This window comes from Phoca vitulina, unplaced genomic scaffold, assembly GCF_004348235.1.
Source record: "Phoca vitulina isolate PV1807 unplaced genomic scaffold, GSC_HSeal_1.0 scaffold84, whole genome shotgun sequence".
Classification (NCBI taxonomy): domain Eukaryota; kingdom Metazoa; phylum Chordata; class Mammalia; order Carnivora; family Phocidae; genus Phoca; species Phoca vitulina.
In genome coordinates, this window is record NW_022589787.1 from 2923190 (window position 1) to 2940604 (window position 17415).

General features: G+C 36.3%; 1 pseudogene across 1 annotated transcript; it reads right to left on the reverse strand.

Annotated features, from left to right (window-relative positions):
- Nucleotides 1-7220: 7220 nt before the first annotated feature.
- LOC116626214 lies at nt 7221-8218 on the reverse strand (annotated as a pseudogene). The gene has a single exon (XR_004298210.1). The product of XR_004298210.1 is annotated as a ribosome production factor 2 homolog (transcript).
- Nucleotides 8219-17415: the final 9197 nt, after the last annotated feature.

Genomic DNA, 17415 nt, shown 5'->3' on the forward strand with positions numbered 1-17415 from the left:
TTCTCTGACCTCGCTCTCCGACATATCTTTCTGGAATTCTTAGGATTCACATCAGGGTTTACATTAATGGTTTCCTATAACACTGACTATGAAACTCCCATATTTTCCATCTCATTTTCTCTCTGTGCTGAATTAGAAGTAGTTTTCTAGATCTAATCTCTAGTTCACCGATTGTTTGAATATAAAATAATGTTTCATCTTTTGCCCTAATAGACATTCAGCAACTAATCATTGTATGAATCCTGGAATTAACAGATTCCCCTAAGAACCCATATAGAGGCATCTCCCACTTCAGGTCAGTGACCTGTCCCTGAATTTTAGATGTTTGGCTAGAACATTGTAACCAGGAGACTCTTATTATGTTAAGTGAGATAGACTATACTATAGTATATATCCATCTAAAACTCCCAATTAACTTCCTAACCATCTGTACATAAGCAACAAACTCTCATGTCAGGATATAAAAAGCTTATAACATTGCTTCCTGTGCATCAAACAAGTGTGGTGTTTTTCCTTTTTTTTTTTTTTAAGATCTTATGTACTTATTTGACAGAGAGAGAGTGGGAAGGGGGCAGAGGGAGAGGGAGAAGCAGATTCCCTGTTGAGCAGGGGGCCCAAAGCAGGGCTCGATCCCTGGAGCTGGGATCATGACCTGAGCCAAAGTCAGATGCTTAACCAACTGAGCCACCCAGGAGCCCCAACAAATGTGGTTTTTAACGAACAGCTGCTTTGCACTCAGTAACATGGCATCTCTCTGACGCCCACCCCCTTTTGATTCATGACACTCTTCTCAAAATATCTCTGTATAATGCTAGTGTTCTATCCATTGTGACTGGATGTCACTTAACAATTTTACCACATGCCATTTTGTTAAAAAACATACTGTGCTTGGGAACATAAATATATTTTCCCCTATGCAAACAGCAACAGAAAAGCATTTTTAAAAATACAAGCATATTGAGGACTCCAGCTCCAGACTAAAACCCATGTGTGATTTTTTTCAGGCCCAATCACAGGCAGTTACAAAGTTCTACCTGGCAGGTCCTCTCCACACCAGGTTGGTGGCAACCAGAGTGCAGCGGCTTCTCAGGGGAGTTGAGTCAAGGACGTAGACCACCACCACCCTGCTCTTATGCATATCTGTATTCCTCTCCCAGGAACCTCCATTTGCAGGCCTCTTTGCTGGGTCTCTCAGCTAAAATCTTCCCTAGCACCTCCCCTTTTTTATCAGGAGAAGATGACCTTGAGGATACTCTTCTCCAGTTTGACTCAGGGCTCAGTACTTTCCACTCCTAGCCCTTCCTCCTTTCTTCTTCTTGGCCTCTGGGTACAAAAAATGTCAGGAGCCTTTTGTTTGGAGCTCCTTAGGCAAAGAGATGGCCCCACATCAGAGCTAATCCACTGGGCCTTGCTGGCACTGCTAACAGGAAAAATGAAACATGGGGGAGCTGAAACTTTCTCCTGTCTAGCCTCTTGCTTCTGTGAACGTTGCCGTTTGTGGTTCAAGGCTTAACAGTTACTTTCACTTTGGCTTGTCCTAATCAACTACTCCAAAAACTAGCAACCTAGCTCTCTCCAGCTCTGCTTGGTTCTTGACATATGTCCTATAAAGATAAGCTACTAAAAATCAAGTGGACTTCTACTAAGAAAATGTTGGTTGTTGAGACATTTTGCAAGGCATGTCATATTTAATATTCAATATTAGTAAGTCTCATTTCTGACATCTTGGGACCAAACCTTTGTTTCCATTTTGACACTTTCCTTCTGAAACATTTCAAGGAATGAAATTACTTAGTTAAATGGTATGGACATTGTAAAAAAAAAAAACCTCTATAAATATCACCAATTATTTTTTCCAAAGGTTATAACAGTTTCCTTCACATGAGCAGAGTATGACAGTGACCAATTCAGATCACCCACATAAATGTTCATTTAATTTTTTCATCTGTGAGCATTTGGTGCATGAAAAAATAATAATTCAGGTTTTCATTTTAATACAACATTTTTACTAAGGTAGAATTTTTTACAAATGTCGTAAGATATTTCTGATTTTTCTTATTTAGTCTTGTGTTTCCCCTAGGGGATACACACACACACACACACACACACACACACACACACACACACACAATATTTATTTTAAAACAATTTTAGATTTCCAGAAAAACTGTGTAAAAGGTACAGAAAGTTCCCAGATAAACTGCACCCCAGTTTTCCCTGTTATTAGCATCTTGTATGGTAGGTATATCTGTCACAGTTGACCAGTATTAATACTGTATATAAATAAAGTCCATCCTTTACTCAGATTCTCTTAGTTTTATCTAATGTTCTTTTTCTGTTCCAGGATCCCATTCAGAATACTGCATTATATTTAGTTGCCGTTTCTCTGTAGACTAGTCTTGGCTCTAATGGTGAGGATTGTTTTGTCTTGGAAAATTGACCCCTTTATCATCATGTAATACCCCATTTCATCCTTGATAATTTTCCTTCTTCTGAAGTCTACTTTATCTGAAATTACTATAACTATTCCAGCTTATTCTGATGATTGTTAGCACATGTGGTCGTCTCTTAAGGCCGCTATAACAAATTATCATAAATGGGTGGTTTAAAACAACAGAAATCTATTCTGTTTCAGTTCTAGAGGCCAGAATGAGAGCAGGGTTATGAGCAGGGCCATGCTTCCTCTGAAGGCTCCAGGAAGAATCCTTCCTTGCCTCTTCCAGCTTCTGGTGGTTGTCAGCAGTCCTTCGTGATCCTTGGCTTGCAATCCTATTTCTTAAATCTTTGCCTCCATTATTGCATTTTCTTCCTGAGTGTCTCTGTGTCCTGTGTTTTCAAGGGTACTTCCTAAAGGACACTAGGCTTTGGATTGAGGGCCCATCTTAATCCAGTACAGCCTCATCTTAATTAATTACATCTGCAAAGATGGTTATTTCTGAGCAAGGTCACTTTCAAAGGTTCTGTGTGGACATGACCTTGGGGTGGACACTATTCACCAAGACAGCATATATTTTCTCCATCTTTTAACCTGTAAATTTATTTTTATAGTGAATTTTTTTAATAGACAACATATATTGGATATTGTTTTTTTAATCCAGTCTGTTTATCGCTGCCTTTTAATTAGTATATTTATGTCATTCCCTTAAGTAATTATTTATGTAGTTGGATTAATATCTACAAACATTGTAAGTATTTTCTGTTCATTGCAGTTGTTCTTTGTTTCTTTTTTATCCCTCCTGCCTTTTGTGCTTTAATTGAGCATTTTATATGATCCCATTTGTCTTTTTTCTTAACATATCAATAATATTTATTTTAAAACTATTTTAGGGGCTTTCTTAAATAGATACTCTTCTTAAATCTATCTATATATATATATATATATTCTTTTTTTAGAGATTTTATTTATTTATTTGTCAGAGAGAGAGAGAGAAAGAGAACAAGCAGGGGGAGCATCAGGCAGAGGGAGAAGCAGGCTCCCCGCTGAGCAAGGAGCCCAACGCAGGACTCGATCCAGGACCCTGGGATCATGACCTGAGCCGAAGGCAGACACTTAACCAACTGAGCCACCCAGGCGTCCCTATATATAGTCTTACAATATAAATTTTAACTAATTTAAATCTGTCTTCAAATGACAATATGTTACTTCACATACAATGCAGTTATCTTACAACTGAATATTCCCAATTTCTATTCTGACCTGTCATTAATTTGAATTATTCATGTGCTATAATCACTTAATACATTGCTACTATTACCACTTCAAAGAAATAGGTATCTTTTAGATCAATTAAGGATAAGAAAAATAAAATATTTTATCTTAATTTATAACTTCACTGATACTCTTCCTTTCTTGTCATTCCAAACTTCTGACCTGTATAATCTTCCCTCTTCCTAATGAATTTCTTTTAACATTTCTTGTACAGCAGGTCTCTTGATGATAAATTCCTTCAGTTTTTGTTCACCTCAAAAGTACTTTCTCCTTCACATTTGAAGGATAATTTTACTGGATATGTAAATCTAGTTTGATTTTTTTTTTCTTTCAACACATTTAATATTTCATTCCACTCTTTTCTTGGTTGCATGATTTCTGACTAAAAGTTCACTGTAATTCTCATCCTTGTTCCACTTTGGGTACTTTTTTTTTTTTTCCTTCCTCTAGCTATCCTTTTTTTTTTTTTTTTTCCAGAAAGAGAGAGAGAAGCCCATGCATGGTGTGGGGGGCAGGTAGAGCAGAGGCAGAGAGAAAGCAAATCAGAAGCAAGCCCCATGCCCAGCACAGAGCCCAATACAGGGCTGGATCTCATGACCCTGAGATCATGACCTGAGCCTAAGTTAAGAGACAAATGATTAACTGACTGAGCCACCCAGGTGCCCCATCTTTCTTCTGGCTACTTTCAAGATTTTCTTTTTGTTTTTGGTTTCCTGCAGTTTGAATGTGATATACCTAAGTGCAGTTTGTCTTTTGCGTGCTCTTTTTTTTTTGGTATTTATCCTTCTTTGAATTCTCTGAACTTCTAGGATCTGTTCTTTGGTGTGTCTGTCATTAATTTTGGACTTTAGACATTCTCACTTCAAATATTTCTTATATTCTATGTTCTGTTTCCTGTTCTCATATTCCAATAATGTGTATGTTACACCTTTTAAATGGCTCCACTGTTTATTTTCATTCTCTTTGCATTTCAATTTGATCATTTTCTCTTGTTCTCCCCAGGATCATTCAGCTTTTCCTTGGCCATACCCAGGGTACTAATAAACCCATGAAAAACATTCTTTAATTTTGTTCCTATTTTTAGATTTCTAACGTTTCCTTTTGATTTTTTCTTGGCATGTCCACATTCCCGCTTGCATTATCCATCTGTTCTTGCATATTTTTTTCCATTAGATCCCTGAACGTATTAATCATAGCTATTCAAATGTCCTCGAGTAATTCCAAGACCTGTGTCATATCTGAGCCTGGGTCTGTTGCTTGCTTACCGTCATCAGATTGTGCTTTTACTCTTGCCTTTTGGCATTCCTTGTACTTTTTGTTGAAAGCTGGACTTGTGTCAGGTAATGAAAGCTGAAGTAACTAGGCCTTGAGTGTGAGAATTTATGTTAATCTGGATAGAAGTTGGCCTGGGGAGCCAGGGGTTTCAAATTCTTCTAGTGTCCTTGTTTTTGTCTCCCCTCTTGAATGTGGGTTTCCTGCTCACTCTTCCTTAGAGACTGTGTCTTTCAGATTTGTCCACTGTAATTCACTGTGATTCTATTGAAGCCCTACTGGTATGGTGGTCAGGTATGGGGGAAAATAAGCATTTCATAGTATTGTGATCAAATCTCAGGGTGATAAGGGTGGTATGAGGCTCAGGTAAAATTGTCCTTGGAAACTAGGCCTCCCTTTGTTAGAGAGAAGGCTCTGGGAGTAATTCTGCATAGTTAATTTTCCCTTCTTCATGGCAGAACCACTAGGAAATGTTTCTCAGATCTGCACTGTGAGAACCGGGTGGCATTTCAGGAGGTAAAATCCACAAAAGTGTGAGTCACCCCCAAATTGTGGCTCAGATCCTCAGCAGGCCTTCAGTCTTACTCTATTCCACACTCAGTCTCCAGCAATTGATCCAAATTTCTCTTTGAGTGTCCCAACCAGATTATGGCATTAGTGGCTTCTGCTCCAAGATGCAGGTGTCAGCTTTTTCTCTTCATAGACTCCTGTACTCTGTATCTCCAGATTTCAGGGTAGTAGCTTGCCCTGGAACCTCAGTTGTCTGATGCCTCTAAAAGAATCTGTGAATTTACACATTGTTCAGATTTTTCTTGTTTGGAAAAATGGCAGTGACTACTTCCAATTTCCTTTACATGTCAGGGCTGATATCAGAAGTCATATGTTTCTATTAAAAGCAATCTGCAAATTTGCTTATACTGTCTAAAGATGTCCTTCTCATATTTCTATATGTCAGTTATAATTCTAAGTGATACCCTTAAAATGTATTTTTTAATATAAGGTATTGATCTACTGACATTGATTACTGTATTTTGAGGAATGGTAATCAAGAATGGGCTATCAGAGCTCCTGGGTGGTTCAGTCATCTGCTTTCCACTCAGGTCATGATCTTGTGGTCCCAGGATCTGGCCCAGGGCTCCCTACTTAGCAGGGAGTCTGCTTCCTCTTCTCCCCCTGCCCGTCCCCTCCCACTCATGCTCTCTTTCTCTCTCTCTCAAATAAATAAATAAAAAATCTTTAAAAAAAAAGAATTACTTATCAAAATACTTGACAACAATATGATTATTTGTTGGGGCGCCTGGGTGGCTCAGTTGTTAAGCGTCTGCCTTCGGCTCAGGTCATGATCCCGGGTTCCTGGGATCGAGCCCCACATCGGGCTCTCTGCTCAGCGGGAAGTCTGCTTCTCCCTCTCCACTCCCCCTGCTTGTGTTCCTTCTCTTGCTGTGTCTCTCTGTCAAATAAATAAAATCTTTAAAAAAAAAAATGATTATTTGTTGCCACTGTAGTAATCATCAGGCATTTTAAGACAGTGACCTAGGCATTATCAAACTTTAAAACATGTATCATTTTGCTGGTAATTGGAAGATAAGAAATGAATGCAAATGTCATATATTATGACCAGTAATTAACAATGTATATAGATCCTTTATCTTTTAATGTATTTTTCCTTATTTAATCTTTTAAAATTATGCAAATGATAAATATCACTGTAGGAAAATAATAAAGAATATAAGATTGACTTGTACCCAACAAAAAATAATACTGTTATCATTTTAGTGTATACCATTGATTTTTTTCAAGGGTCACTTTCAATATACAAGTTGCTCTGGGAGAATGAGAGTTTGTAATTGGCTTCATAATAAACTAAATGATACATTATTAACATATTTCCAAAAATTAATAAACTTCAAAATCATTATTGGTGCCTAAATAGTAATTCTTATACAATAATCTATCTAACTTATTTCCTATGATTAGTTATACAATAATTTCCAATTTTTACCCATAACAAAACTATGAGGTAGGAACTTCTAAAACATCACTTTCATCTTGTCTACTTGTTTCCTTCGGATGAGGTTTTAACAGTGGAATTGTCAGTTCAAATGGCAAGCCTCTTGTTGAGGTTCTCAGAAAGTATTGACTCTGTGCCCCAGAAAGCAGCTGACAGCTCTCTCCCTCAAGCATTGAGTGTGTCTTTTCTTCACATTTGAACCAAAGATATTACATTTTTTTTTGACTGATGATTGATAATTCTCTTAAGTAAACAGACTGCAATAACATTATAGTCACTGGCTAAGTTCCATCAGTTTTTTTTAATTCTCTTTGATTTTTCTCTTGGTCTTCTGTTATCCTTTCTTCAGGTCGCTTCTTCAACCCCTTCATTTTCCTGGTTTGTAGTTTGCTTAGGTCTTGCTTCTGCATATGAATCCTTCCATAAGTTGTACCAAAAGTATCATGGGAGACATTTTTCTTCTTCTTTGGCTTGAGCGCTTTTGGCATTTTCATAGATAATTTATAAAGATCATCTGATGCCAGATGTGTCCTCCTCAGAACCAGATCCAATGAGGGCCCCATCTCTTCCAATTCAATCCTTGGTGTTCTACAACCAGATTTCTTCAACAGCAACTTATAGCTTCGAAAGTAAATCTTCCCATTCAATGCAATGAAGTGCAGAACATTCTCTAAACCAGCCAGACAGATATTTGGTACTGTGGGGCCTCTGAAGAAATCAATAAGAAGACTTTTTAGCCTTCTGTAGTCTTCTGTTACATCAAAATCATCACCAGCAAATATTAACATGGGTTTTGTTCCCTCGGGACATTTACTATTCTTAATATCTTTTAGAGAGACAAACTTCTCGATACCCAATTCAATCATATCCAGCACATGGTAGTCATACATAAGACCTATTACTAGATTATTTGGCCAATTCTTATTACGGAAGCCAAACATAAATAAAGAACAATCTGACTTCTCTGAAAAGAATTCCAATGATGTCTGATCCTCAAATGGTCTTGTAATGTTTTTCTTTTTATACAGAACTCGATAGGGTTTTTTCAGTGCATACACATCTTTAAGTAGTTGTGTCACCATTGAATTTGCATTTCCCCCTTAAAAAGAATAGCATTTTTATTATTTTCACTGAGTTTCGGTTCTCTATTCTCAAGGAATCTCTTGGCTCTTTTCGTTTTGGGCTTTACGACTCGATCCAAAGCGTCCATGGCTACCGCAACACGAATCCCGGGAAACAAGAAATTACATTTTTTGTCAGTGTATATTCTATATATCACTATATGCAATATATGGATTTTAATTGTAGTTTTAACTTGTTTTGTTATTACATTTCTTATTTATTTATTTCACTTATTGATTATTACATGTTTATTACATACATATTTATCCATACGCTTATACTCTTCGTTATTCTCCTTTTGTGAATTGCTATTCATTTGTTCATTTTTCTATAGATATTTTTGTATTTTTCTTATTGATTTTTAAGAAACTTTCAAGACAAATCTTTGCCAAATAGTTTATGGGACTGGTGATTAATACTTATTAAGTGCTTCCTGTATGCCCGGCACTGAGATAATTGTTCTCTATATAGTGTCTCACCTCACATAAACCCTCTAATAAGGTGTAAAGGGGGGTGTATTTATAACATTCATAGTATGTGTGAGGAAACTAATGTTTAAAGTGGTGAATTTGTTCTGGCTGGCTTCCATGGATGTACTTGACACTTTCAAGACTTGCTTTTAAGCTTTTATAATGGTGGATCTAGGGTGGATTTTCTTCTAGGTCTAGTTTAGCCCTATAATTAAGACATTATCTTTCTAGAGTCTCCTGAATATCTCACGTATTTAAGGAGTTTTCTTCACTGTGGATATTGGGAATCCAAAAGATTCTTGGCTGTGTGTAATCTCTTAGAATTGTTTGAGTCTTTTCTGCACATTTTTCTTTGCCTGGCCATATAGAGTTTTACTCGAAGCATATGTAGAATGATGTTGAGCCAAAGATTCAAATGTACCTTGAACCAAAGACTCAAATGTACAAAAATGTACCACATCTCTGAACCTCTTTTTCTGTGTACCTGCTTCTGCTCTGAGACTCTTGTCTCCAAGTTATGGTAACCTTAGCTTCTCAGAACTCTGTTTCTTCAGCCAGCCTGACAGACTCTCTTTGGATTATCCTTTTTTGCACCAAGGTCTGGAAATTACTCCAGGTGGATATTTAGGTGATCATAAGGGATACCTCATTGGCTTTTCCTCTCTGAGTGATCTCAGTTCTGAGCCCACTAAAGTCTCTAGGTAGAATGTACTAATAAATTGCTGTTCAACACAACCCTGGATGCTGCTGTGTGGGATACACTTTCCCCATTGTTCTTTTACATTTCCTGAGATGATCCAGACCATGTAATGTAGGGAGACTTGCTGTGGGGACCATAAAACACCTTACATTTTTGTGACTAGTTTCTTAATGCTCTTAAATATATGACCTACATAAAACTCTTATTTTTAGATTTTTCAGGTGCAAAATTTACAGATGGGCTGGAAGTGGGAAAAAGTCAGATAGGAAAAATTAGGATAATCACAAATCTTTTTTTTGAATAATCTTGACAATACACAAACTTTCAAATTAGGACTAAGCAAGTACTTCTAGGATAAAATACACATCTCTAGGGTTGAGACCAGACATTCACCCAAATCTTGTCATGGTGTGTCAGATGCACACAAGCCATAAATGGAGCTGTGGCTACTATATGATATTAATAGATAAGCACCAATAATAAAGATAAATAAGTCAGAAGCTCTTGATGCTCTCCATTTCATTTAATAAGAAAAAAGTCAGGAGGTAGAATGTGACACTGTGCTTCTCATCTTCGTGGACATTTACAAGTGGACTTGATAAATACAGGATACCCTGCACTGGATTCTGCCAGTGGTTAAAAGGAACACAAATATTGGTGATACATTCATGGCATCTCACAGGGCTATTGCTGCCAAGCATGGATGATGTGAGGAACACTGCACAAGAGAAGCTTGAACACAAATTTCCCTTGGAAATCTCAGGTAGTATTTATAACTACCACCCATACCTTTATTTGTCTCCCAAAGTAGGATTGATTGCAAAATCCAATATCAGATTTTGACTCATCCTATCTAAACAATGTAATCTAAAGTCATATTATACTTCATTTCTGCTCTAAGTAAAATTAGATTGAATTGCTCACAATAGAGAGGAAATTCAACCTTACGTTTTTTGGTGTTGTACAGCAGATACAAATATAACTGCAAAGCCAACGACATATTGCATTGAACGTGAGGTTTTGAAGGCAAAGAAACTATCTCAGTATAAGCTCAGGATATATTTGGATTTACTCCTGGGAAACTACACTAATTCTCTAAATATTCCACTTCGGTTTGAAGCTGCTCATTAACCATTCTGCTTACAGGGTTTAGTTAAGCTCCTCTGAAATTGGATATTGTCCTGCGGGGGTGGGGGTGGGGGCTAATTCAATGATCATGTCCTATGGAACGTGGCACACACTGGTTTCTCTGCCTGTTGTCACTTTCATTCCAAGGACTGACCTTGGGCTACTTTTGCAATGACACTCTTGTAGTTACAGTGCCTTTGGATTTCCTGGTATCCAGCTTTCTTCTTGTCTATATTAATAGTTTCCACAGGAAGTCAGCAAGATGCTCCACTTCAGGGAGGAGGATTAGAGGACTAGAGAATTTTTTTAAAAGATTTATTTATTTGAGAGAGAGAGAGCATGAGAGGGAGGGGCAGAGGGAGAGAAAGAATCTCAAGGAGACTCCCCGCTGAGTTTGGAGCCTGATGCAGGGCTCCATCTCACAACCCTGAGATCGTGACCTAAGGCGAAATCAAGGGTCGGTCACTTAACCAACTGAGCCACCCAGGCACCCCAGGACTAGAGGATTTTTTGACCTTAAAAAAAATTTCATCTGTATTAATGTATTTTATAAAGAACGAAATGTATGTGGGCTTTATTTCATTATTTTACTGTTAATATGTGTGATCAAAAATGCTTAGTGACTGTTCTACCAAACGCTGTCCTTGATCCACATTTCCCTAACTTAGCATGATGGTTGTATAGTGGCCCTTGACAGTCCATGGAAACTCTCACTTTTGAATCTCTGATTGGTAATCTAATGCTGGGCAGGTTCTGTGCTGATAGAATGTGCTGGGTGATGAGCAGCTTTCCTGGGGATCAGGGAAATAGCTGAGTGGTGAGTTTCAGGGACAAGGGAAGATGTGCACTGACACTTGTCACTAACTAGCAAAACCCAGCCACTGTGAGAAAATGCTTCAGGGAACATGAGAATTGACACCAACAGCAGTATCAGAAAGGAAAACAGCTCTCAGCAAGTTAGAGGCCAGAATCGTTCAACAGGGCACTACTGTGGTCTGGAATCAAGCTGGGGAATATTAAAATTCTGCAAGCATAAACAACAAGATTTGGGAGAAACCTTCCCTTATTTAGCACTTTCCATTTTGTTTTCAAAGTAATTCTATCAATGAATTGTGTGTGATGATATTGAAGAAGAATTTACTGTTTCTTTAATCTTTCATATACAATCACATGAAAAAATAACAAAGAACAAAAACATTTTAACTGGAAAGAACATACATTTAATATATCACTCAAATAAGGAAGGGAGTTACCAATGAATGCATGTTTTTTACTTGATGTCTTAAAAATATCTCAATTTAACTGGTACAAATTGGGTAACATTTATCCACCTTCCAAATCAATAAAAAGGTATTTTTATTCCCAGACCCATAAATCATTCAGTAAAATACTTTTTAGGGTCCAAAATATAACCCAAATTTCCACTGTCAGCTATGACTGACTAGCTTTCAAGAGACCAATCCTCCTACTTAGAACAAGCCGAAAAAAAAGGGATAAAAATAGAAAAAATATATATGAGAGGGTACTAGAGAGCAATTAAGGTAGGCAGGATTTGAAAGGCCAAAATCCTGGAAAGAGGGCAAATTCATTGAGAGAAACATGACCTTCTATGCTATGTTTGTTCTGTTCCATCTGTCAGCCTTTTAGTGTGCTCTCCCAGACTTCCAACTACCAATATGTGCATCTCCAAGTCTGATGACCTGTTTTATTCTGGAACCTCAGAATGCTGCTCTAAGTGGTGACAAGCTATACATTGGAGGGAGGGATTGTTATTGACATTGCCTCCCTTCCAAAGTAGTCCTTGGGAGTTAGTATAAAAAGATTCCAGATCTCTCAACTATTGAATATGATAACTCTGAGATAATGTGTTTTGCACCACTTTCCACAGTATCTCTGAAGAATTCAGCCCCAATTGTCTACTAAGGCAGCTGACTAAATTGGTTGACTTTTATTAGCTATTTTCCCTTCTCTATATAAATTTCCCATGCCACTACCATGGCATGCAATGTCGTTAACATTGCACCGCCCAAATAAATAACTTTTACTCTAATACTTATCTCATGGTCTGCTTCTAAAGCAGCCTAACTGATGATTTATAAGCTGTGTGTGGGCTGAGTCTGTGAAGTTGAACAGAAGCTGCTAAGAGACAAAGAAACCAAAAGAGCTTTCAGACATCTCACAGGGCTAATGAGATAAAAACTGAGTTCAGAGCTATCAAAGGGTGAGGACCTGAGAGGTCAAAAGCCTGGGAAAAAAAAAAGAAAGAGAAGCACAGAAAAGAATGTGCTAAGACATTTGCCAATTCCCAAGCAACGTTGTAGAGGCAAGAGGCAGAGAGGCTGAGCAGGAGGCAGGTAATAGCAGGTTGGAAAGCTAAGGAGAGCTACCAACACTCTCCCTATTCTGAGGAGACAAAAATTGGAGTTCAGGTCAGCCAAGGTGGAGAGACCCAGGTAAATATACTCGACTTTCATTTGTGATCCTTAAGAACTGCAAACTAAGAGAAAGGATGAACCAGAAATAAAGCAAAGACATGATGAAACTCAGCTCCATGCCTGCCTGCATTAAAAAGATCTGTTCCTACTGTAATTACTTGCAGAAAGCTGAAGAATATCTTTTCTGGTGGAAGAAATATCAAATTGAGCACTTGCAACATTTAATATACAATGTCAGCAAGAAACTTCATCTAAACCTGTGTTGTCCAATGTGTTAGTCATAAGACACATGTGTCTATTTACATTTAAATTTATTAAAAGTTTATAAAATAAAGGATCAATTCTTTAGTCACACTAGTCATATTTCATAGTGCTCAAAAATTGCAGGTGGCTAGTAGCTATGGTTTTGGACAACATACATATAAACATTTCTATCTTCATGGAAAGTTCTATTGAACAGTACTGATCTAGAGCTTTTATGTTTTATTTTTTTAATTTTTTATTGTTATGTTAATCCCCATACATTACATCATTAGTTTTAGATATAGTGTTCCATGATTCATTGTTTGTGCATAACACCCAGTGCTCCATGCAGAACGTGCCCTCCTCAATACCCATCACCAGGCTAACCCATAGAGCTTTTATGTTTTAAAACACATGTCTAACATTGAATCAAATTTAAAAGGACACCAAGATCTAGAACCAATAAAAAACAAATAATAAAAATAAAATAATTATGATTCAGATAGTGGAGTTATCAGATGCAGACTTTAACAAAACTTTGATTAATATGCTTAAGAAATAGATCAAAGATGGAGAAATACTTCATAGAATCAATATCTATATAAGAGAATTAAATAAAAATTCCACAAGTGAAAAGAAAATGACACAGTAAAAGTGGGTCAAACAGCAGATGAAATTTTTACCTGAAGATATATTATTTGGAAAAAAACAGATTGAAGCATGGAAAGGAAAAAAAAAAGTATGGGAAAAACAGAAAAAAAGAATAAAAGGCATGATATAACAGTAAAAAGATATAACAATTATAATTAAAGATACAGAAGGGGACAACAGATATAATGGTGTGGAAACAATATTTGTAGAGATAATGGCTGAGACATTTCTAAAACTGGTAAAAAGCCACAGATTCACAAAAACTGTGAAACCAAATCAAGATAAACAAAAAGAAAAATGCACTTAAATACATCATAGTAAAACTTTGGACACAAGAATCAAAGAAAAAATCATAAACACTTGTCTGAAAATGTAAAAATTAACTCCAAAGAGCAGAAATAAGACTGACAATAGACTTCTGAATAGAAACAGGAAAACAAAGAAGACAATAAATAAAGTGAAGAAAGCAAGTAACTGCCAACAAAGAATTCTACAGTCTCTGAAAACATTCTTCACTTTTGAAAAAAAATATTTATCAGACAAAAAACTTAGAGAAATTGTTGCCAGCACACTTACACTAAGAGATATATTAAAAAGAGTCCTTCCAGGACACAGAATCTAAACGCTGAGAGAAACATGGTATTGTAGAAAGAAACAAAGAGCTACATTAGTGGTAAGTATGAAAATAAATCTGAATTACTATTGAATGTATAAAATATACTAATCTAATAATAACAACTTGTAAGAGTATAAAATGTATATTTGCATCTAAATTAATGATAGCAATAATTGTCTTGGAAGTGAAAAATGATTCATGTTAGACACTAATAAAATGTCTATTATAATTTCTATGGTAATCAATAAATGAATAATATAGCTATAATCCTTAGATCATTAACATCAAAAACTGAGATACTTAAATCTCACAACACAGGAAATGATTAACAAAATGGCAAGGCAACATACTGAATGGGAGAATTATTTGCAAATGATATATCCAATAAAGACTTAATATTCAAAATATATAAAGAAGTTATACAATTCAACACCAAAAAACCTGAAATCATCTGGTTAAAAATGGAATTGAGTAAACATTTTTCCAAAAAAGACATACAAATGTCCAACAGACACATGAAAAGATGCTCAACGTCACTTATCATCAGGGAAATGCAAATCATAACCACAATGAGATATCACCTCACACCTGTCAGAATGACTAGAATCAAAAAGACAAGAAATAACATTCTTGGTGAGGCTGTGGAGAAAAAGAAACCCTCCTGCACTGTTGGTGGAAATTTAAATTATACTGAAAACAGTATAAAGATTCATCAAAAATTTAAAAATAGAATTACCATATGATCCAGTAATTCCACACAAAAAAGGAATACACTAATTCAAAAAGATATTGCACCCTTATGTTTATTTCAATATTATTTACAATAGCCAAACAACCCAAGTGTCCGTCCATAAAGGAATGGATAAAGAAGATGTGGTATGTATATAATAGCATATTATCCATCCATAAACAAGAATGAGATCTTTTCATTTGCAACAACATGGATGGACCTAGAGGGTATAACGCTAAGTGAAATAAGTCAGTCAGAGAGAGGCAAATACCAAATGATTTCACACATATGAGGGATTTAAGAAACAAAACGAAGAAGAGAAAAACAAAAACAAGACTCAAATATAGAGAACAAACTGGTGATTGCCAGAGGGGAGGTGGGTGGGAGGATAGATGAAATAGATAAAAGGGATGAAGAGTATCCTTATCACGATGAGCACAGAGTAGTGTATATAATTGTTGAATCCTTATATTGTACACCTGAAACTAATATAACACTGTATATTAATTATACTTTAAGAAAGATAAATCTAACAAATATGTACAAGATTCGAATGAGGAAAACCACAAAACTACAACTCTGATGGAAGAATTAAAGAAGACCTATATAAATAGAGAGATATTCCATGTGCATAAATAGGAAAACTTAATACTATCAAGATGTCAATTCTTCCCAACTTGCTCTATAGATTCAATGCAATCCCAATCAAAATCCCAGAAAAATATTTGTATCTACTGAAAAATGGATTCTAAACTTTATATAGAAAGGCAGAAGACCCAAAATAGCCAACACACTATTGAAGAACAAAATCAGAGGACTGACGCTACCCAGATTCAAGACTTACTATAAAGCTATAGTAACCAAGACCGTGGTTTTGGTGAAAGAATGGACAAATACATCTATGGTACAAAATAGAGAGTGTAGAAATAGATCCACATAAATATAGCTAACTGATCTTGGACAAAAGAGCAAAGGCAATTCAATGAAGGAAGAATAACCTTTTCAACAAATAATGCCAAAACAACCGGGCATTCACATGGAAAAAACAACCAACAAAGATTTTACACCTTTCACAAAAATTAACTCAAAATGGATATCATAGAGTTAAATGTAAAATGCAAATCTATAAAACTCTTAGAAAATAACATAGGAGGAAATTTAGGTGACCTTGTGTTTAGTGTTGAACTTTTAGATACAATACAAAAAGCATAATCCATGGGAGAAAAAAATTGATAAGTTGGACTTGATTAAAATAAATAACTCCTGCCCTGCATAAAACACTGCTAAGAAAATGAAAAGACAAGCCACAGACTGGTAAAACACATATCTAATAAAGTACTGGTATCTAATTATACAAAGAACTCTTACAATTCAACAATAACAACCCAATTAAAACATGAACAAAATACATGAACAGACACCTAACCAAAGAAGATATGCAGATGGCTAATAAGCATATGGGAAGATGCTCAACATCATATGTCATGAAGGAATTGATAACAACTATTGTTGTTAATTTAAACAACAATGAGACACCATTATATACCTATTAGAATGGATAAAATCCAAAGCATGGACAACACCAAATGCTAGAAAGGATATGGATCAACAGGAATTCTCACTTGTTGCTTGTTGGAATGTAAAATGATACAGCCACTTTAGAAGAGAGTTTCGTGGTTTCTCACAAAACTAAGCATACTCTTACCTTATGATCCGACAGTCCCATTTCTTGGTATTTACTCAAATGAATTGAAAACTTAAGTCCACACAAAAACCTGTGCATGAATGTTTACAGTAGCTTTATCATAATTGCCAAGATTTGGAAGCAGCCAAGATGTCCTTAAATAAGTAAATATATAAATAAACTGTGGGGGTGCCTGGGTGGCTCAGTCTGTTAAACATCTGCCTTCAGCTCAGGTCATGATCCAGGGGTCCTGAAATTGAGCCTCAAGTTGGGCTCCCTGCTCGGCAGGGAGTCTGTTTCTCCCTCTGTCCCTCCCCCTGCTCCCGCTCTTTCTCTCTCAAATAAATAAAATCTTTAATGAGTAAATAAACAAACTGTGGTACACCAATACAATGGAAGATTGTTCAGTTATAAAAAGGAATGAGCTATCAAGCCACAAAAATACATGGAACAGTCTATTTAAAAAAAAAAAATTCAATTAGCCAAGTTATAGTACATTAGTTTCAGATGCAGTGTTCAACAATTTATCACTTTCGCACAACACCCAGAGCTCATCCCATCATATGCCTTCCCCAATGCCCATCATCCAATCACCCCGTCCCCCCCACCCAGCTCCCCTCCAGCAATCCTCAGTTTCTTTCCCA